General features: G+C 39.6%; 1 long non-coding RNA gene across 2 annotated transcripts; it reads right to left on the bottom strand.

The window, feature by feature from the left end:
* Window positions 1-454: 454 nt before the first annotated feature.
* LOC148837821 (uncharacterized) lies at window positions 455-8,054 on the bottom strand. 2 transcript variants are annotated; one of them, XR_016090886.1, is made up of 2 exons: window positions 6,766-8,054; window positions 455-5,130 (listed from the first exon to the last, which is right to left on the bottom strand). It is a non-coding gene; the product is annotated as an uncharacterized LOC148837821 (long non-coding RNA). The 2 variants fall into 2 exon arrangements; XR_016090887.1 differs by having other exon boundaries at window positions 7,794-8,054.
* Window positions 8,055-24,515: the final 16,461 nt, after the last annotated feature.

Below are 24,515 nucleotides of genomic sequence, written 5' to 3'. Positions count from 1 at the left end.
GTGTTTTCTTGTTGTTGTTTTCGCTTCCTGTATTCAGGTATCCCCCCCATTGGTCCATCACTACATTATTTCCGCAGTTGTGACATCATTCTCATCTCTACTCCCGGCCAGTCAGAACCCAAGATCTATAGTTTAAATACCGAAGAAGTTCTGACTTCGAGAGCTCCGGTTCAATTTAGAATGCTCATTGCTCGTGTTTTTGCTTGTTTTGCTAGCTTCAGCTTTGTTTTTGCTTATTTAATTTTTGTTTGTTGTTTTTGCTTATATTACCTTGCCTGCACTTGTTACTTGTTACTCCTTTTTTATCTTGCTTGTGCTCACTTGTTACCCTATTCCTTGCTTGTGTATTTTATTCTATATTATCCGTTTTCCCATAATCGTGCAAATGGTTCACTTGTGCCATGTTATTTGTTACGGAAATATACCTATCAAGGAAGCCACAAGAGAGAGTTCTCACTTAAGTAAGGTCTTTATTTCAATATTGCAATATTGGGAGCCCTGCTGTCACTCTGCAGAGTGCATCAGGGACTCAACTTGTGAAAGGCAGCACAGGCTTTTTATAAAGATGTTGTATGCAGTGGAAAAATACAGCACTTAGTCCCCATCTAATACTTCCCCTTTCCTTAGGACAAGAAAGATTAATACATAGAAACAAAAGAAGAAGTGCCAATACATATTGTGCAAAGTTTAGCAATTGCACTCGGCTAATTTGGTAATCTAGACAGTTATGTCCTTTCCTGACAAACTGTCTTCTGACAACCTGCTCGCAGCACAGCAGTTACATCATTGTCATATATTTTTCTAAAGCTCTTTAACATTTTAAGAATCAATTTACCCATTAGATTTCCATTTCAATTCCCTCCTTTTAATTCTTAAAATGTTTAAAAGCTAGATCCTTCATATGGATTCCCAAGAGGTTCCCATGCTTCGGATTCTTGTGTTCTTAACAAAATATACTGATGCGTAAACATATTCATAACCATATTGCAAAGCATTGGAATAATACATGTGTAGCGGCAATGCTTGTTAATAAGACAGAATTAAGTGTTGCTGTGCTTTCCCAAATGAGGCCCCATCTCTCTCTTCATCTCTGTGGTGCAGCCACAGAGAAACTATTCATGCAGGCTGATTTAAAAATGTTTTCTTTTGATAAGGGACAGCTCCCAAATGGGGATGCACTTAGCTAAGCCTGGCTATCATGATCAATGGTCATCCATTGGCGCCTAAAAGTCTGCAAGATTCCAAGGGAGAGCCTCATCCAAGTGGTTTACAACCCCAAGGTCAGAGGGCATGGTTACTCATCATCAGCCAATCAGGAACTGGTAGGGCCGAGTAACCCACGTGGAATTCTGATGCCCATGAAACTTTCAGCCAATGAATGAGCTGAAGTTCCTCCAGGTAAAAACAGGCAACACAGAGCTCAGAGATTATTCTAAAACTTTCTAAAGAGAATTCTAAGGAGAATTCCAGGGCTGCGAGACAATTCCAAGGCAGGACAGCCCAGGAGCAGAAAGACTCCCGAGGGCAGGACATTCTCGCAGCGCGCCTCCTGACCATCCTGAGACTCAGCCCGGACAACCACGGAACGGCCAGTGTGTCCGAGTGCCAGAACTTTCCTCTGTTCTAAGAGTCTAGAGCGGAGGTTGCCAGAGAATAACCTGAGGATCCACCCGAGGTTAGCATCAGCAGCAAGCCTCGTGAACAGGTCGGAACTGTGGACAGCTGAATCACTATTCAGAACTAGCGCTTCATCAGGAACGAACCGGTCCTCTTCCTGACTTGCTGGGACCCACAGTCATCTTTTCTCCTGTGCACAAACTTTGCTAGTTAAAGCCAACACTAACTAGCCGATCAGTAAGCATCAGCAGCGCACCATTGCAAGCCGCACAGCACAGCCTGGCACGGAGCCAGAGAGCGCAGATTGGACAGCAACAGCCTGCAACTGTTTCTTTGTGCCCGCAGGAATCTGAATCCCCAGAGATTGGATGAGTATTCAACTTCAGTGCATTACAGCTCGAGAATTCAATTGTTATCCCAACCAGTTGATATCAATTTAATTCCTAAGAGTTATGTACTTGTTTTGAGTATCTAATGTAGAAGTTGTAACCAAGTTCAATTATGAAACGGTCTAAATGAATGATATACTGAACGTATGTCCTCTTGATATATGTAACTCTTCATAACTGATTGAATATATACCTTTTGTATTCTGATAACCCTCTCGATAAGATCTGTTAGGTTTACATGCATATTCTATGTATTAATAAATGTATCCTCGTGTATTAGTACCTGTGTGTGTGCGTTGTTTGAGTTATATCGCATGGTTGGATTCTAAAGCCATTAAAAGAATCATTTTGTGATTTACGGCTACAATTAATAATTGTCCCCGTAAATGCCCAAACCCTACAGAACTGGTGCCTTCAGAGAGCACACTACACATGTGATACAGCAACATAATAACAGGAAGACAAGTATCACAGCTTCTATAACAGGTGTTAGTAACTTAAAGAAAAACATTCCCCATGGTCCAAACAGTGACTCTAACCAGGAGAAGAAAGCGGGTGTATCTTTGATGCCTCTCTCCTTATTCACTCATTAGTTCTTACAGCACAGGTAAATCCCTGTGGGCTGGAGCCCAGCATAATCTTAGGGGTTTTACAAGATAGGTCAACAGCTGGATAATAACTCTTAGACAAATCTACACATTGTCCCCCTACCTCAGCTGTGCCGTTTTGCAGAACAATTCTAGCTGAAGTTGTAAGATTTCTCTTTGTTCCGTTCTTGCAAAACATCTTATTATGAACAAACAAACCACAATAATCATTTGCATCTAGGGGAATCACTCCCAAGGGTAACCCCCCTTAAAACTATATTGTTCTACCAATCAGGTTCTGCCACTAGATAAGAGCCTTTCCTATGAAATCATTTTTTGACCTTCATGATCCCTTCAGGGCGTACAATTAGCACAGAGCAGCAGCTTTAGTCCACATGTTTTTCAAGCAGGATATTAACAATATGATCATAACGAATAATACCAGACCTACAAATATGTATTGAACCAGAGACCCTCTCCATGTTCCTAGCACAGACTGTAGCCACACACCAATGCCCCAATCATCTGGATAATAATTATGATATATATTTTTTGTTCTTCATCATAGATGTGCTGTGCTAAGTCATTAATGTGCTCAGAATTGTCTAGAATACAAGTACTGCTTAGTCTTCGCTCACCTAAACAGCTGTCTATCACCCTAATAAAGGATGGCCTAGAACTGTGATTATAGCGGGAAGCATACAGTTAGTTCCATTCTAATACATTTGAGTTACATTCAGACTAAAAGCAGAACTATTAACCCATGCCAATAAACCTAAATAATCACCTCTATCAAAGGAGATTACTCCCATGAGCACCTTTTATAGCAATACAAACCCAACATGAGCTCTAATTATTATTTGTGGCTGATTGATAAAGCATTGATTCCATATCCCCATTTATCAAAGTAAAACTCCTTACGCTTAACAGGCACACTGTCGCCCCCCCTCAGGAAGCTCAACAAACACAGAAACAGTAACAACATAATAATTAATGTTCACTCAGTCTCTGGTGCAGTGGCTCGGTGGCAGTGCAATGCGTAGATCCAGTGATCTCATCCTGTCACTCAGATGGCAGAGTCGGTAGTCAGTTGCACTTGATATGGTCCCTCCCCAGCGGGGTTGCAACATCTGGCAGGGTATATCTTCCTCACCCACACCCACTCGGCAGGTATCAGGTCGCGTCTTCTCTCTGCTGGAGGTCTCCAAGCGTCCAGCACCTGTTTACCAGCCCCGTTCACCACTTCAGTTAACAACCTACAATACTACAATAGAAAATGAGATAGCAAATTCAATGATCCATTAGCCAGATTTGGCCCTCCAGGAAGTTTCGTTGGTTGGCCCGTGATGATATCAAACAGGCTCTGTTACACAGTTCTGTTTGATCCAGCCTGCAGGCTACACAGGACAGCAGGCAGAACATCTACCCATGGTGTTCCTTCAGTCTGATGTTTAGTCGATCTTTCAGAGTTCTGTTCCTTCGTTCCACTGTTCCAGCAGACTGAGGGTGATCTCAGTCCATCTCACCCCGAACAATGCAGCCACAGCCTGACACACCTTCCCTGTTAAGTGTGTCCCTTGATCATAATACAAGCGGCAGGGCAGTGCCCACCAAGGGCTTATCTCTGTCATTAAGTGTTTGGCAGACACAGAGGCAGTGGCAGCAACCCACTGGGAAAACAGATTATAAGAGCCCAGGTTTCCCTATATAATTGTCAATTTGCCAGTGCATGAAAGGTTCCTTTTGACAAGTTGAGTTGTAGTTGAGTTGAGTTCCTTTGACAAGCCTCACATCAAGATACCACATAATTGGCTACTGCTTCAAACCCAGATCCCACCCAGTTTTGGGTAACCAGCACACGATTTGACTCACACCTGGGTGTCCGACAGAGTGCATTTGTCGGGCTACAAAGGGCATTAGGCTGTGAGGGCATGCAGGGCGTCTGGTGTGCTGGCAGCACCACACCCCATCGTTATGCAGCCCCACATTCTATTCTAACCATGTCCATTTCTCTGCTTTAGAGGCCTCAGCCTGAATGTCCTGTAGCTGTCCCCTTCTCACCAACAGAGGTCTCACAGAGGTCTCAGACTCCTGTTCTACCAAGACTGCTCACCTGACAGCTGCATCTGCAAAGTTGTTCCCTCTGGTTACTGGAAACATTTCTTTATTATGTGATTCACACTTTACCCCAGCTACTTCAGTCAGTAGCTGCAAAGCTTCTAACAATTCAGAGACAAACTCAACATTCTTAACTGGAGTCTCTGCCGTGTTGAGGAAGTCCCTATTCCTCCTTTTCATTCGGCCTGCTGGTTCTACACCAGATTATTCACAGTTTATACAGTCAGGCAGGTGGCCAGCACAACACATAAACATGGCTCCTAGGCCACCGCACCAAGGGGTCCTGAATAATAACCCACCAGACGATGCCTACCTCCATGCTCCTGCGCCAGCACAGCAGCTCACAACCCATTTCTTTCACTTACATACAGATTACATACAGATGATCCGTCTGAGGGAATCCAGTCCAGGGCCAGTGCCTGCAAGAAAGCTTGTTTCAAAACATAAAAAACGGTTTCTGCTGCAGGGGTCAAGGCAATTTTGTCTTTAGACTGCACTACCCCGCTTAAGCCAATCGTTCTGAGAAGGAATTCACCCTGGCTTTATCATGTAGTTGGTTTTATACCCTTTTTTCCGTCTAAAGATGTAATACTTGGAGTAGCCCCGCCTTATGGATTTCCCCATTAGGTAAAACGATCACAATATCACATAACTCTATTGAGGTAGTTCACATAAATGCTATTTCATACAGTAATTCCTTATAAATACTGCAGGGTATCCCAGCCCAATAGGTCTGGGGTGTCCCCCACCCACATCAGTAGTTGAAACTGTACATCTTTTTCCAAGCATACGTTACAGCTTCTGACATGTTCTTTAAATGTGAAATCAAGCCTCTTTCTTACAATTTCTCCAAAAAACGCAGTTGTTTTTTTTTAGTAACTGCACACCAGCTTATTAGTAGTTTTGTCTTTGGGGTTTTATATCTTGGTATAATATTAAAGTCGCACTATAATTGCGGCATACTGGTGGCTCCTTTTTCTCCTCCTTGGGAGTCTTTTTACCTCCCATTTGCAGTGCTCGCACTTCTGCATACATGCTTCGCGAGTTATTAAATCAAATCTGTCTCTGCTTTCCGTAATATCAGGAAAGCATAGTTGTCCATTCTTGGCAACATCAGTTTTTAACCCACTCAAATTTGTTTTATTACTGTGTATCTTCATTCACTTCCTTTTCATCAGCTAACCCCGAGTATACTATCCATAAAGTTATAAACCTTTCTGTAAAATCTGAAACATTCTCACTTTCCTTTGCTGACATGTTGTTACTTTTTTTCCAATCAGTTTTCAGTGGGTAATGCTCTTTCAAAAATCTCCACAATAATTCCCACCCTTCTCCCAGATTCTCTCTAAAGGCGTTCTATTTCTTCTTTTGCTTTTTCTTTTTTTATATATATAACTTTGTTTCATTCAGCCATTGCTTTTAGCTTTTCCATCAGGGATTTTTGCGTCTCATCCCATTCCAATTTCTCTATGATATTCTGTTGAATTCTCAAATATTCCCTTCTCTGTTTATTTTTAGCTCATTGTTCATACACTTTTCTACATTCCTGTTCAGCCTAAATTCCATCTGACAGTCCATATTTCTTTTTAAGTCTCACTTTGCATTAATCTATTTTTTTACACCCAGTCAGACACCTCCACTTATATTTTTTTCTTCACACCAAACCATTTTTACGTCTCCCACTCGTCCCGTGGAATTCCCCAGTCGAGACAAACTGACGAACTATCACAATTCGGGAACACGGACCAGGTTCCAAGTCCTGGCTTTAATAACACACTTAAATCGAGTTACCACCCTCGGCTCTTCTGCGAGTACAGTTTTAGTTACTACCCTCAGCCGTACGGCAGTCATGTACCAGGATGCAACACCTGAATTTTTTCGCACCGGCAGGGCGAGACGCTATTCCTTCAGCAATCCCTTTTTTTCTACCCCACCTTCACAAAACAGGCATCTACAAACACATACACTATAAACTCATTTTTCTTTTGTACTCGCTTCAACATCACATCAACATGGAGAGGACAAGGGACTTTTTAGAAAAGAGGAGTCCTTACCTCTTTTTAGAAGCGGCCGCCTAACTTTTCTTCTCCGTGTTTGTGTGGTTTAATTTAGATGGAAACTTCTCTTCTAACTTTCCTCTTAAAATTTCTATTTTATCCCTGTCATGTATCCATGTATCTCATCTTCAGGAAACTTCTTTTTCCTAATTCCACTTTCCTCTGTCCATTTTGACCACTTACAAAGATCCCTCATAGTTATGGGCCCCTAATGATCAAATATAAATCATGTGCAAGTTCCCTTTTGAGGTTCTGGCACATTTTGAGAGCTCTGATTATTTCACATATTTACTAAGAAACTGCCTGTATTATTTAAACAGCAGAAGTTTAGTGATCCAAATACATTTGTCTCCTACACAAATGTTAATAAGTTCCTTATAAGTAATACATGTGGTTCAAAAAACAATTCTGCAGTCTCCTGTATTTTCTATAAACTTACACTTACGTTCTACTTTGCATATGCAAAAATCCATTGTTATCCCTGGCGTCTCTTTCAGTTGATAAATATTTTCCCTTACACCTATTACCCTAGCTTCACAGTTCATGAACATAATTTTTTTTTTCTTCTGGACTCTAACCCAGACTATAATCTTTCATTTCCTTCCTGCTGGGACTCTAACCCGGGCTTAGTGGGAGTCTAACCCACCTATTCCTGTTTCTCTGAATTTGTCGTACATGTACTTTTGCTGGACCCCTCGGTCCCATTTTCGTCTTTGAATTTTCAATCCCCTTTTTTACTGATCGGTACCTAGAACCTTACCACATTAACTACCCCACAGGGCACTAACCACACATCTGTATTAAGATAAGTTCTTTATATGAGTCCCAGACTCATTAAACTCACATGAGAACACCCTCACTGGCCTCCTATTTCTCTGCAACAGAACCACAGGAAATACTCTCAACCGTCTTTTTACTTGAGTCCCAGACTCACCAGGTCCCAGACCTGCTTACTCAAGGCCCAGGCTTATAGTAAGATTACTTCTACGGTCTAAAGCAATAGGTTCTTTAAAAGGATCACTTACTGACATCAGACTGCTGTGAATTCTCCAGATGCATCTCTGGAAGGATAAACAGTTTATCCCCCAAGGTTCGTCCAATTTGCTAAAATTGTCCGGGCCCGGATGCAGTTTCAGCAGCCGTCCGTGCCCAGGATTTGTGATCCCGGACAAGCCCCTAAATTGTTATGGAAATATACCTATCAAGGAAGCCACAAGAGAGAGTTCTCACCTGAGTAAGGTCTTTATTTCAATATTGCAATACTGGGAGCCCTGCTGTCACTCTGCAGAGTGCATCAGAGACTCAACTTGCTTAAGGCAGCACAGGCTTTTTATAAAGATGTTGTATGCAGTGGAAAAATACAGCACTTAGTCCCTTTCTAATACTTCCCCTTTCCTTAGGACAAGAAAGATTAATACATAGAAACAAAAGAAGAAGCGCCAATACATATTGTGCAAAGTTTAGCAATTGCACTCGGCTAATTTGGTAATCTAGACAGTTATGTCCTTTCTTGACAAACTGTCTTCTGACAACCTGCTCGCAGCACAGCAGTTACATCATTGTCATATATTTTTCTAAAGCTTTTTAACATTTTAAGAATCAATTTACCCATTAGATTTCCATTTCATATTGTTTACCATGAACTTGTTGTACAACAGGGGAAAAGTAAGGTCGTCGGGTTACATTGTGCACACGTACAGATGCAGCCATTCAAAATGCACGGGCGATACCGCATTATTTTGCGGTACGCTGTACGCAGTCTACCGCAAGCTACCGGTAAATACCGCGAGTTACTGTAAATTCTCCTATAATACGACAAGCAAAATAATAGTATCCGGAATTTCCGCAAGGTGGAGCTAATAAAGCTCAACCTCTCATGTTTGAGCTGTGGCCATCAAAGTCTTTAACGAAGATATTACTAATAGTATTAATAATGAATGACCTTGGACAAGCTGTAAGTGTAAACTCAAAGTATTGCCCTGGTCAACATTCTTTTTTTCATTGACCGTGTTTGTAAAAGTAACACCACAGCATTTCGCAATCACGCATTTGTTTCCAATCATGCAAAGTACAGTGATTCACCATGCCTTTCACATGCTCATAAAAGAGATTGATTTAGGAACATAAACATATTACCGTATGCAAACTGTACTGTATACAGTATGTATATGTATATTTAATGTCTTAACTGTGCCCGTTTAAGTATTGAATATTCATATCTAATTTTACCACTGAAGGGAAATCTTAGTAGCTGAGCATAAAAAGAATAGGAGCATACTGCAACGCGTGTGAACGCCATAAACGATATTAATTTTGGAACATAAACATACAGTATATGGCTGGTCTCGGTACTTTAAAGAAAACATACACGAAACATGGTTTCATTATGACCAGAATCGGTCTTGAGATATTTTTAACTTGATTTACAGTATTTGAGAGGTATGTCTTAACACCGATACTACAGTGCTTAAGTACTGCTCACGTATATGTTTCTAGGTTTATATTATGCATTTCATACGGTCAAATTACTTTTGAGCAACTAATAAGAAGCGCGAAACGGTATGCGTTTTAGTTTTGTTTTGTGCTGGGACCCGTGGATTGATTAGAGATATCAAGTACATACAAGTCATTTTTTAAATGTTGTAGTTCGTCTTGAAAAAATGTTACGAGTACATCATCTATCAACAATTACACAGGTTCTGTTTCCATATTGCGGATTTTGGTTACGTAATATTCTTTTCTAGATTTCACGTTGTGAATATATGATTTGGGCAAACAGAGCCGCAAAGAAGTACATTATGGGTTGTTGTTTTTTTTTTGCAGTTTTATCTAGAACAAGCGATGCTTAAACCTTTGTCTGATTCTTGTGAAACTATCCACACGACAGTTACAGTACCTAGGAGTTGACTTCAGTGATGTCACTGATGGGATGTTTCTAAAAATCCATCCTCTGTAAAACGTCTTCTCTAGTTGTCCTGCATATGTATTCGCTAATGAAGCTGTGTGTTCTGAGCCTGGATCTCTACATTTCTGTATGAACCAGCTTAGAGGGCTAAAGACAGCTTGTGTTTAAATTGAGTGTAAGGCAATTTATGCTTCTAAAGTCATGGTCAGCATTTATTATTGTACTGTGCTGTAAACTTGTTCTGTGCCAAGTCACATTATTTTATAGCGTTTTTATAGCGTTCGCTGGAAATCAAATCCGGTGGCGCTGTGTGTTAGTTTCCTGACTCCCATGTCACATGGTCTGTGATTGAAACCTGTAATACCGGTTTAATTCGTCACAGCCAGCACTCCGGTTGTAAAGTAGAAGCAGGCGAGATTTCCAGCGAAAAACACCTCCCCCTTCTTCAGGTGTGAGGGTCTTCTGCTCAGAATGAAACGCTAAAATGTAATGTAGGCTCTGAATGGGTTCAATTATGATTTGGGCTTGATTAAGGTCGCTGCCTTTCATCTAAAACCGTACTTGAATCCTTCTAAACTAAAAATCAGTGTTAGTGAGTTCTAAATAAAGAGGTATCCAGGTAACAGTGAATGTAAATAGTTCCCTGGTTCCGCACCCCTTGGTGTTTCTCTCGCTCTCTCTCGGGTCACCTGATCATTAGCTCGAAAGATTTGAGTGCTTTGTGTATATTCTAATGGTAGTGGGGGCAGGGTGTGTGGGAACAGGTTTGGTTGAAATTGCATTGGAGATCTATGTTCTTCACACCTGAAACATTTTCTCTGAAAGCATTTTCTTCGCAGTTTAACCGATCTTGTTACAGCATGTTACAGTTTACTATTATTAACCATATTAATTTTAAGTGCTTAATGTAAAATCTTGTAAAAATATATTTTCATTGTTCAAATATACATTAAGTCTGACTATCATATAATAAGTTAAATACAAAACTAAAGAAAAAATAGGGTTAAATATAATTCAAAATATTTTGCTAACAATGTTAACTGTTTATGAATAATAAAATGTATTAACTAAGGAGTAGGATGGCACAGTTGTTAGTATGTTTTTTGTTTTGTTTCTTTTTCATAAATACAACAGTAGTACCTGATGTCTCAGTGGCTTTCAAAATTAAATTATGCATGCAAACCTGTGAACTAGAAAGATAACTAAGATATCCATCCATTATATTCCATAATATCCATGAAATATATGGCGCTGAAATATGTGTGACGCAGTGGTGACCTGACACGGTGAGGTGCCCTGGCAGCTGTATGATGCAGTGGTGGCCTGGCACGGTGAGGTGCGCTTGCAGCTATGTGACGCAGTGGTGGCCTGGCACGGTGAGGTGCGCTGGCAGCTGTGTGATGCAGTGGTGGTCGGGTATGTAGAGGTGCACTGGCAGCTGTGTGTTGTGACGCAGTGGTGGCCTGGCACGGTGAGGTGCGCTGGCAGCTGTGTGATGCAGTGGTGGCCTGGCACGGTGAGGTGCGCTGATAGCTGTGTGGTGTGGCGCAGTTGTGGCCTGGCACGGTGAAGTGCGCTGACAGCTGTGTGATGCAGTGGTGGCCGGGCACGGTGAGGTGCGCTGGCAGGTGGGTGATGCAGTGGTGGCCTGGCACCGTGAGGTGCGCTGGCAGCTGTGTGGTGTGACGCAGTGGTGGCCTGGCACGGTGAAGTGCGCTGGCAGCTGTGTGGTGTGACGCAGTGGTGGCCTGGCACGGTGAGGTGCGCTGGCAGCTGGGTGATGCAGTGGTGGCCTGGCACGGTGAGGTGCGCTGGCAGCTGTGTGGTGTGACGCAGTGGTGGAAATGTTCACCATGTTTCACCATGCTGAAAATGTTTGTACCAGACTTTTTTGAGGCCTGTTTAATTGTGTCTGAAGTCTGATGTTGTAAATTTTATTGTTAAAAAGATCCATGAAAATGTCACTACTAAAGTTAGCTGGTACTGTTGGTATTGTAAGTGGCAAGTAGAGCTCATATTTTAGATTTTGTGTAGTTGCTAGCGTTGAATTGTGTTGGATGCACATGAATATATTCATTATATGCCAGCGCACCTCACCGTGCCAGGCCACCACTGCGTCACAACACACAGCTGCCAGTGCACCTCTACATACCCGACCACCACTGCATCACACAGCTGCCAGCGCACCTCACCGTGCCAGGCCACCACTGTGTCACATAGCTGCAAGCGCACCTCACCGTGCCAGGCCACCACTGCATCATACAGCTGCCAGGGCACCTCACCGTGTCAGGCCACCACTGCGTAACACCACATAGCTGCCAACGCACCTCACCATGCCAGGCCATCACTGCGTCACACCACACAGCTGCCAGCGCATGTAACCGTGCCAGGCCACTACAGCGTCACACCACACAGCTGCCAGCGCACCTCACCGTGCCAGGCCACCACTGCGTCACACCACACAGCTGCCAGCGCACCTCACCGTACCAGGCCACCACTGCGTCACACCACACAGCTGCCAGCGCACCTCACCGTGCCAGGCCACCACTGCGTCACACCACACAGCTGGCAGCGCACCTCACCGTACCAGGCCACCACTGCGTCACACCACACAGCTGCCAGCGCACTTCACCGTGCCAGGCCACCACTGCGTCACACCACACAGCTGCCAGCGCACTTCACCGTGCCAGGCCACCACTGCGTCACACCACACAGCTGCCAGCGCACTTCACCGTGCCAGGCCACCACTGCGTCACACCACACAGCTGCCAGCGCACCTCACGGTGCCAGGCCACCACTACATCACCCACCTGCCAGCGCACCTCACCGTGCCCGGCCACCACTGCATCACACAGCTGCCAGCGCACTTCACCGTGCCAGGCCACAACTGCGCCACACCACACAGCTGTCAGCACACCTCACCGTGCCAGGCCACCACTGCATCACACAGCTGCCAGCGCACCTCACCGTGCCAGGCCACCACTGCGTCACAACACACAGCTGCCAGTGCACCTCTACATACCCGACCACCACTGCATCACACAGCTGCCAGCGCACCTCACCGTGCCAGGCCACCACTGCGTCACATAGCTGCAAGCGCACCTCACCGTGCCAGGCCACCACTGCATCATACAGCTGCCAGGGCACCTCACCGTGTCAGGCCATCACTGCGTAACACCACATAGCTGCCAGCGCACCTCACCATGCCAGGCCATCACTGAGTCAGAGATTAAATAAAACCTCACTCGCAACAAACAAATTTATATTTCTAAATATCACAACATGATCGAATTTAAGTCATTTTAATAACAATGAATAGTCACCTAGGCGTTACAATATAAACATTTATATTGATTTAAATAACGTTTTGATTTAAATCGCAAATGCGGGTTTAAATATATGTGTTTTTTGATTCACAATCAGACAAATGCAACATAAATTGATATCTTTGTCTTCTAAGTATCTTAATAAACTTTCAGCATAGCTTTCTCCCCGTTTAGATTTATTTTGGGATCAAACGTGGAAAGATTAGATTGTAATCGTTTTTATTTTTTAAATACATTTTAGAAAAGTGTAATCTATACTAAAAAGCTGTACACCACCTGCTATAAAGATACATATTGTAATACTTTCGGGTTCGGATAGGACAGACACAAGAACTCAGACTTGCGGAGTTAAAGCAAGTTAAAGCCTTGATTTTATATATCACCTTTAAAAGTGGCATCTCAAAGCAAAGTAAATACCCAACACTGATTGTACCCATCTGTCATGCTAATAAAGCAGCTTGAATTGAATTGAGAGGGGGGGGGGGGTATATTTGCTTTGTGTATAAAGTACATTGTGAATGTTTTCACAGCCTTCACTTTGTCGTTTTTATGCCATTTTTTGACCACGCACGAATATTCCTATGTCCGTATCTTCGCAAGGGAATCAGTGCGAATTTTAATACTAATTAAATGACCGCGGGCACTTTCCACCCCCTCTACATTCTCAGAGTAGAACAGACTAACCTTCTAATGAAAGACGGTCCAGCCCCCACGGACAGGAAAAGTGCCCACAGGCACTTAAACTTAATATGGTCAGTAACAGTAAACAGTAACATGGTCAGAAGGAGCACGTACAAACGTTTTCGAAATAACCACATGTAAGACTCTGATGCTTAAAATGTTTAGGGAGAAAGTGGAATACTGGTGTGTATTTTTTCTTTAAACTACCAATACCAGCCATATACAGTCTGTAACGTAGGGATTTCTATATGTCTTTATTTAGTGGTTACATTAGTGACAAAGGCTAAACTTTTAGCTTCAGTAACGTGTACATATCTCCCCTTTTTATAAAACGACATGGCTGAAAACTGTTCCAGAGCCACTGTTGTTTCATCAGTGAAAAGTACATCATGAAATGCCTCTCCCTGTTCAATCCACTGGAAAAAAGAAAAGGAGCATAAAGCTTCTGATGGTCATAAACGATATTCATTTAGGAGCAGCATCAGAGGTATGTTTTTAACTGCACTGCATTGGAGAGAATACCAAAGTGTGTTTTTTTTTTTTACTCCCTGGCGGAAACTGGCTTCCAGAAGAATCAGTATGGCTCAGAGATTAAATAAAACTTCACTCGCACCAAACAAATGTATATTTCTAAATATCACAACATGATCGAATTTAAGTCATTTTAATAACAATGAATAGTCACCTATGCGTTACAATATAAACATTTATATTGATTTAAATCGCGTTTAAATCACCTTTATTTAAAACCCATAAATAAAGCTGATACTGTTTAGACTTTTAATTATTTAAAACTGTATTAAAGCAGCACGATACACAATGCAACGTAAATCGCTATCTTTGTCTTCTGTGTAATAATGTTCACCTCTCTGTCCAGCAAATTTACAATAGTAATAATAATGAACTTTATTGTATATGGCGCCTTTAAAGGTGGCTCCTCAAAGCGCTTTACAGGTTAAAAACAATACTGTTAGGCTGGGAAAACGATTTTTTTTTAAGAAATACAAAATGAGATATAATGATATGTTCCGGCTTAGACATTAACGAAGAGCATAACGCGTGTACTGTATACACTGCAAGTACAACCCCCCTCTCTGCAGGAGTGCTGGCTGTGACGAATTGAACCGGTTTCACGGGTATTTTCAAAGTAGGAGGCGAGATTTCCAGCGAAAGACACCTCCCCCCCCTCAAAAACCTAGTAAGTACAGTACTTACTAGTTAAAGGCTAGGCTCCTCAATGAAATCGCTTTAACATGCTAATGCGTTGGTGTAACAGTCCGGGTGTGGCAAGCTTCTAATTTCAACCCGACTACGGCGAAAGGAACCCTTCTTTCATTAGAAGACAATGAACATATTTTAGCCCTGAATGAATTAATAGCAAACATGGTTTACATAAAAGACATTTTTCCAAGAAAGTTTAGCCTTTGTCACTAATGAAACCACTAAATAAAGACATAAATATAAAAATCTTAAGATTTTTAAAATACATGACTTTGCTCAAATTTATTTGAAAATAAAAACAATTACAACCGCCAGGGGAGGGAGAGAACAGGGGAGGGATGTTGGTTTTGCATAAGGGGCGGGGCTATGGAAATTAGGTCTGTTTGGGAATGTGTAGTTACATGTTCTGGCTGTTTGTGAATTATCGTTGTTGAGTATGGAGTGTTGAGGTATTGATTTTGTGTAATGCTTTATGTTGAAAATTGAGGTGGATTTTGTTTATGATAAACAGGATAAACTGGGATGGGAGGAAGGTTTGGTTTTGCATAAGGGGCGGGATTATGATAATTGGAGGACTTTGCGAGAGTAAAATGGTTTGATATATTTGATTGTGTATTGTGGTTGTTATCTATGTTTTTGGTTGGTATTATGTTTATATGGTTGTTTTTGTTGGTTGGTTGTTATTATGGTTATTAATAATACGATCTATAGTTGAAATCTGAGCCTAAATAAAAAGAAAAAGCAAGTGATTAGGTTTATGAGCAATCTAATTACTTATTCGTTTAAAACGCTATATAAAATAAAGTTTATTATTAATTTGCTGGACAGAGCGGTGAACATTATTATGCATAAGACAAAGATAACGATCCTGATCAGTTTAGAAATCTGTGTACGCTGTAAGGTTTTTACTTCTTAAACTTTTAAAATACACGTTTTGAATAGAAAGAAATCCTCTTCCTGGTACAGTATGTATAGCAAACCAGCACGTCTTTTTTCTCCAATCAGAGGGGTGTCAGATGGTGTCAGCCAATCACCATTCTGAAGCCCTACCATAATCTCTGGTATGGGGAGACCCCAGAATTCTGTCCCATAGTTTAGACAGATGATAGATACTTTTATTGATCCCGTGAGGGAAATAAAGTAAATCATTTTCATTTTAGGAAATTATTAAACGCTCGGTTAAAAGCAAAGGAGATTGTCTGTTATAGTGGACATAAAAACAAGAGTTCGCTGGCATTATATCCTGGAAGACACAGACCGGCGCCAGACCGGTAAAATGCCTGATGAACTAGGGATTGGACAGTTTCCAAGTGCTTGTACAATCGATGGAAATGTTCAAATAAATGTGCAAAAGAAATAAACAAAATAATCATTTATTTCCTTATCATATTGGGTAGCTAATGTCCTCTCTTTGCTAGTTAGTGGCTGTGTTTCTGCATTGGGTAGCAACGGGTGACTGTTCTCAGGCGGAAGATGTAAACAGCTTAATGTTCGTGTTAAATAATTTTTTTAAATTAAAATTAATTCTATACAGCAATCGCATATTTGGGTACCGTTTCATAAAACGTTCATGCTTAAAATGTTTAGGGAGAAATGGAAGACTGGTGTGTATTTTTTCTTTAAACTACCAAGACCAGCCATACACAGTACAGTTTACATACATACAGTAATGTTTATGTTCCTAAATTAATATCGTTTATGACCTTCAGATGCGTTATGCTCCTCTTCTTTTTATGCTCAGCTACTAAAATTTCCCTTTAGTGGTAAAATCCATATAAATATTCAAAACTAAGCGGATCAAAATGTGCACAGTAAAGACATTAAATGATTAAATCTTTTCACTACCAACCAATGCACCACGAGTGCCCCTGTCGGTCATTTTGGCCAGCCAATCACTTACCGCGGTGCCCTCCGGTGCCCTGCGGTGGCTTGTGGGTAGGTTACTGTACCGCGGGTTTTTACCGCGCATTTTGAATGGCTGCATCTGTAGGTTTGTTGTCTGTCTAGACACACTAGGTTAGGGGCGTATGCTACTCGTGTATTTTGGTTCTGGTTAGTTCAGTGTAGGGATGTTAGGGTGCATGAAGACGGCGAAGACCCTTTGATTCTATTTGTTTGGGTTAGTTAGGTTAGACCTCACTGTATTAGGTAGATCCATTTAGTTTTATTTTATTTCCTTTGGCACCGCTCAAGTTACTTTTCCCTGTGTGTTATTGTGTCCTGTATACGTACCAGTCACTTATTCACTTTTTTTAAATAAATCACTTTTGCACACACTTTTGTTGTCACGCTTCCTAAGTCCCTCACTAGAAACCCATCTGCATCCAAACCCATCCTAAATGTTACACCCCTTTACCCCTAGACACCTGGGGTCATAACACCTATCCTTGGTTAGTGGTGCATTATTAGAACATGGAACTTTGGTTCCCATTCTGTTGTGTGCATGATTATAGACAGGTAGATTTAGTTCAAGGCAGGAGCATTTCATTTAACAGGATGCAGGATCTCTTTGTGTTTGAATTATAGGGGCAGATTCTATATGCATTTTCTGTTTCTGTAACAGGATTGTGAAACTCAATGGAATTGTAAATATTTATAACAGTTGAAATAATTGTGTTGTATAATCTTGGAATGTATTTAAAAAAATATTTATCAGTCTTATTAAACTGGCCACTTGGTCATTACTCTGTTTTCAGGCTTTGCCACAAATAAATTAAGTAAGTGCCATTTAACACTCAGTATTCCCTGATCATCATAAAGATTATGAATCTTTCTAATTTGCTTGCAGAGAAAAAAAAAGTGTTAGAACCTGGTTCTTATTTGAAAACCAAAATATTGATTGTATAACTCCTCATTCTATAAGTAATTTTATAACCCTGTAACTCATTACAAAATTGTAGTGAATAAGGTAGTTGTGTTAAAATTAAAATATAATATCAGATCTCGACACCAGCTTGCTATGGTTTAAGGTATCGCTAAACGAGGAAAGAAATTTTACATAAAATAAGTAAAGCAGAAAGTTCTCTTCCAAATTAAAACAGAGTCCTGTGCTATTTCAGTGTTCAGGTTTCTTGAACAGAATCTGGTTTCAAGTCTGAATTAGAAGCAGGCATGACAGTTCTAGTGATGAAGATGATGGATGATTATGATATCATTCTTTGCTTTCTGTTCTTCCTTTCCTTTTTTTATTGTTGTTGGTTCCTGAATCTATGCCATGATCCATTCCAATGTGACCTTACTGGACACTGTTGAACTACACCTTTAATATTATATCTTTAATATGTTTATCTTAATGATTTAACAGTAAAAATAGCTGATCTGAATAAATCATTCAGACTTTGGTCATCTGTTCAATATAGGACAGTCAATCAGGGAACGGTGCACATGATAATACCACCTGAAACTCAGCTGCTACATTACGACAATCCCATACAAAATTCAGGACAGATTCTGATGTTTTTATTACAAAATATAAAGTTTTATCACACTTGTCATGACATTTACATAATATAGAGTTGTACAGGAAATTAGTTTCAAATAATCTCCAGAGTCAAACTACCAAGAAAGGTTGAGCATTTTTTTAACTTAAGCAACTGCATATTGCCATTCAGCGGCCACAAGAAAACAAGATAACCAATCTGCTTCTACCGATCAAAAGAATGTTTAATAATGGGACCTGGATATCCATATGTCATTTGCTCTTCATTTTCCTACAAAGTAAACAATCACAGTGTAAGACCTAGTTTTGAAAGACCCCAGAACCTCCATTTATATTTAATTAATGCAGTATTTCCCTGTGTAAACAAGCACTCTCTAGTTTTGATGTAAAATTGACTTTAACAAGTTTCTTCTCATGACATGTTTGCTGAGCTAAATTTCAAATAAATACTGGGGTCATGTGTATTTATTTCCATTCTACTTTTGAAAATATCAGTCAAATATGTTGTTTATAGCTGTCTTTTATTGAGACTGAGAAGATTAAGGTCCTTCATTCTTCACTCTCATAACCTATTTTGCTAAGCCTTGGAATGAGTTGTCGTTCTTCACAGGACTTTCTCAAAGTCTCCTTCATCCTCTTAATAACTCAGGGACTAGAACTACGTCTGGTTCAGCTACTCACAAAGAAAATAGGGAGTGTATTTGAAATAAATCATTATGGATTTAAAAGCCCACTCTGACAAAAGTTTGATTTGTGATCTGCATTGAGTGAGGGAAAAAAACAACAGGGGGCATGGGAACAAGAGTAAAAGAATCAATGAGCAATATTCAAGAATGTTGTGGGAGGCAGTTGATGTAAAAAAGAAAATCATATCATTAAGTGATACGGTCCTTGTCTCCATTGAGGTATGGCAGGAATATATCTAAAAACTGATAAAGCAAACATTTAGAAGTTGGTAAAACTTTTAAAAAAAGTAATGTTCTTTTGCTTTGATGAATGGGAAAGGGTGTTGTATAATTTTGTATTGCATTCACACAGTCTGAGTAAGTGGTGTGTGACTTTCAGCTTTCACCTTTCGAATTGACAAGACTATAAAACTGCCATCTTCAACTTATAATCATTTATTATTATCTAGCTGTTTCTGTTGGTTACATTTCCACAACAAAACATCTTCATGTGATACTGGTTACAGTGACATGGGACACTGCTCCTTAGGGCATATTGTTCTTTGAGTAACAGGCCAAACCAAGATCAACGAAAATCCCATGAATCTTTTCAAAACAGTAGGTGGATTAATCCAAAGTCCTTGCTAAAATCAATTCTGCATGAGCTCATTCTCATTATAATTCCAGTTCAATAAATTAGTTCAGTGAAAAACTTTGTAACTTACTGTATATTGGGATTGCTGATAATATTGTATTGACAAGCTAATTCAATAGTCATTTGTAACATAAGCAATAGGCAACTGATAGTTCATGAATATAACGTTTGCATATTTTAGCACACACATGAAGTATTACTGTTTGTGTTATTGTCCCACAAACATTCAGAAAAGTACAACAAAGAGAATTTAGACACAGCAACACATGCTAATTTTTTTAAACATTCAGAATGCCAACTAATGTTGATTCTGTAAGTAAACTAATAACTCAGCCTGGTAGAAAATGTTTGCATTTAAGAACACGTACATAATATTTGTATTTTTTACAATCACCCGAATAAAATATAAAACCACAAAAGTACGAGAATAACATCAGATGCACAAATAGTTGCTTTTTAAACAAGAAAGGAAAACTGGTGGGGGACTAGGCAAGATACCATCATTAACACATCACAAAGAGAGTAAAGTCTATAACAAGACAACTGTCTTTCTTATGGATATATACTACTACAGAGAACTATGAGAATAGCCTACAGGTAACTATTGTGTTCTTTTAGTTTGCACTATAATCTTTAAGAAGTAATAAATATTGTATTACATTTGATCAAGTGCACATTCACTTTTGCTTTAATTTATTTTGCTATAGAAGTATACATTTTTGTCTTGGTTTTTCCCTTCACCCTAGTGATCTTAATTACCTAAGTGAAAAGGTGGTGCAGCCCCAGGGTTTTCTGCCTTACAGGTGTCACATTATAAGAACATTAATAATATGAACTTCCTTTATTTTAATAGAGCATTTACATTTTTATTACTAATCATTAATTTGCTCTGAGAAAATATTGTATGTATAATAAATTCAAAATATTAATACACATTTTAACTCAATCACGAGAAGCCTCAGTGACATTGATGACAGAAATGCAGGACATAACAACACATTAATCATTTCTGGCAATGTGTGAGAACTGAACAATCCACTGTCGGTGTCCCTGCAGACATGCACTGCATCAAGAATTCTTTGAAACAGAAGATAAAAGAAAAGCCCATGGAATTAGGTTACTGTGTGCTGCAAACAGTATAGAGAAATAAAACAGAGAAAAATAAACACTATATATAAAATAGTGTATATATATATAAATAGAAAAAATACTGTATGGGAACCTGTTACTTATTAGTGCTCACTAAACTGCTGATTGATCAAAAAGAAATTAGAAATCTTTCCCGTCTCATTATTAAAATTATTGTACATATAGTCTTCATCATAATGCTGTTGATGGAAAACTGAAGGGAAAAGCATTTATTTGTTCCATAAAATCTAAAGGTACTGTACAAGACAAGCACTATAAAATTCATAGATATTTCAGAACATAGAAAATAAATTACATATACTGTACAGATGCAGCCATTCAAAATGCACGGTACAAACCCGCAGTACGGTAAACTACCCACTAGCCACCGCAGGGCACCGCGGTAAGTGATTGGCTGGCCAAAATGACCGACAAGGGCACTCGTGGTGCATTGGTTGGTAGTGAAAAGATTTAATCATTTAATCTCTTTACTGTGCACATTTTAATCCGCTTAGTATTGAATATTTATATGGAATTTTACCACTAAAGGGAAATTTTAGTAGCTGATCATAAAAAGAAGAGGAGCATAACGCATCTGAAGGTCATAAACGATATTAATTTAGGAACATAAACATTACGGTATGTAAACTGTACTGTGTATGGCTGGTCTTGGTAGTTTAAAGAAAAAATACAACCCAGTCTTCCATTTCTCCCTAAACATTTTAAGTATGAAAGTTTTATGAAACGGTACCCAACTATGTGATTGCTGTATAGAATGAATTTTAATTTAAAAAAATTATTTAACACGAAAATTAAGCTGTTTACATCTTCTGCCTGAGAACAGTCACCCGTTGCTACCCAACGCAGAAACACAGCCACTAACTAGCAAAGAGATGACATTAGCTAGCCAATATGATAAAGAAATAAACGATTATTTTGTTTATTTCTTTTGCACATTTATTTGAACATTTCCATCGATTGTACAAGCACTTGGAAACTGTCCAATCCCTAGTTCATCAGGCATTCTCTTTTACGCTGCGGGCATTCTCCCGGTCTGGCGTCGGTCTGTGTCTTCTAGGATATAATGCCAGCGAACTCTTGTTTTTATGTCCACTATAACAGACAATCTCCTTTGCTTTTAACCGAGCGTTTAATAATTTCCTAAAATGAAAATGATTTACTTTATTTCCCTCACGGGATCAATAAAAGTGTCTATCATCTATCTAAACTATGGGACAGAATTCTGGGGTCTCCACATACCAGAGATTATGGTAGGGCTTCAGAATGGTGATTGGCTGACACCATCTGACACCCCTCTGATTGGAGAAAAAAGACGTGCTGGTCTGCTCTACATACTGTACCAGGAAGAGGATTTCTTTCTATTTGAAACGTGTATTTTAAAAGTTTAATTAAGAAGTAAAAACCTTACAGTGTACACAGATTTCTAAACTGATCAGGAGGAAGAAAAATCACCCGTGTTTCATGCATAAAAAGTGGTTATTAACTATCAAAACCTATTTTATTTATTTTATTTTTATTTAGATTAAGAGTTCCCGTCACCCCCAATCCCATTTAAATCACAAACCCGTGTTTAATTAAACGTCTTTTAACCTAAATCGTTATCTTTGTCTTATGCATAATAATGTTCACCACTCTGTCCAGCAAATTAATAATAAACTTTATTTTATATAGCGTTTTAAACGAATAAGTAATTAGATTGCTCATAAATCTAATCACTTATTCTACATAAACACAGCATAATTGCTCTCTGAAAATGCTTTTTCTTTTAATTTAGGCTCAGATTTCAACTACAGATCGTACACTAATTACTAGCAGTAAATACTGATGTTTTGCTCCCTCTTACCACAAAAATATTAAAAATAATGTATCGTAGCTGGGATGAACTTTTTTTCGAACGTGTCTCTACCTGCAGCGACTCAGACACGGAATGGTTAAAGATGGCTGTTTCAGTAACCTAAAGTATATATCTAAAGCAATAATTTAACAATATATGTAAATGTTTTAAGATATGTTTATGTTGTGAATGTCTGTAGATTGTATCTTATTTTTAGTTTTTGTTTTGTTTCAAATGGCCTTGCAGACCAGTCTGGCCTTGCAGGCGTACAGTCTGGGGAGATCGCCCATTTTCCATCTAAATAGTTCCCTGGTTCCGCACCCCTTGGTGTCTTTCTCTCTCTCTCTCTCTCTCTGTCTCTCTCTCTGCCCGTTTTAGTATTGAATATTTATATGGAATTTTACCACTGAAGGGAAATCTTAGTAGCTGAGCATAAAAAGAATAGGAGCATACTGTAATGCATGTGAAGGCCATAAACGATATTAATTTTGGAACATAAACATACAGTATATGGCTGGTCTCGGTACTTTAAAGAAAACATACACACCAGTATTCCATTTCTCCCTAAACATTTTAAGCATCGAAGTCTTTAACTAACGTGATACCGGAGTCAACAAGCATACTTTTAGAATTTGATTAAAAAAACCATTAATACTTTCGTTGGAGTTTAAATAAAGTTGATGTTTTATCTAGGGGCTGCTCGCTCGCCTGCGTCTGAAGAGACGTGAAACATGAAAACATGTGTCTGTCTTTCCGTAGGGGGAAGGGAATCTGATCTGCAAGGCCCTTTGGCTACAAAAGTAAAAAGAAGGCGCTCGCTCTCTCTCTCTCTTTTGATTATTACATCCAATAATCAAAAATGACACAATAAACATAATAACCATAATAATGACCAACCAACAAAAACAACCATATAAACATAATACCAACCAAAAACATAGATAACAACCACAATACAAAATCAAATATATCAAACCATTAAACTCTCTCAAAATCCTCCAATTATCATAATCCCGCCCCCTTATGCAAAACCAAACCCTCCTCCCATCCCAGTTTATCCTCTTTATCATAAACAAAATCCACCTCGATTTTCAACATAAAGCATTACACAAAATCAATACCTCAACACTCCATACTCAACAACGATAATTCACAAACAGCCAGAACATGTAACTCCACATTCCCAAATAGACCTCATTTCAATAGCCCCGCCCCTTATGCAAAACCAACATCTCTCCCCTGTTCTCTCTCTCCGCTGGTGTTTGTAATCGTTTTTATTTTTAAATAAATTTTAGCAAAGTCATTGTTACGTCCCAGTGTGTGTTCTGTGTGTGTTTTTTCTGTTATGTCCACACTGTTGACCCTTGATTGTTCTCCCTTCCCCATTGGCCCATCATTACACCACACTTTCAGTTGATGTCATCATCAATTAGTCCTCAGCCAATCAGAACACATCTTATTCAGCATATAACCTGGAGGTTTTCAGCAAGGAGAGGCCTTTCGTTTGACTTCGGTCCCGTTTGGTTTTGGTTATCGCTTCGCTTCGCTTCGCTTCTGGTTATTGCTTCGGCTTCATTTGTTGGTTTGTTTTGCTTTGTGTGTGTGTGTATTTTTGTATAGCTTCGGCTTTGTTGTTTTGTTGTTTTTTTTGTTAGTTTCGTTGTACTTTAGTTTGTTTGTGTGTTCATCCTTGATTTGCCATTACCTTGTCCCAGTGTTACATGTTCAACTTTTGTGTTCTTTTGTACCCTGCTCCTGCTGATTACTCTTGTTTTCCCTTATTTGGATTCCTGGTTCACTTGTGTTTTTGTGTGAACTTTTGTATATAAGGTTAGTTTAGGTTGTTGGGTACACTTACACAGTTAGTTGATT

This window comes from Atractosteus spatula, chromosome 3 (genome assembly GCF_055471065.1).
Source record: "Atractosteus spatula isolate fAtrSpa1 chromosome 3, fAtrSpa1.hap1, whole genome shotgun sequence".
NCBI lineage: Eukaryota > Metazoa > Chordata > Actinopteri > Semionotiformes > Lepisosteidae > Atractosteus > Atractosteus spatula.
This window is presented reverse-complemented; position numbering and strand designations above follow the sequence as displayed.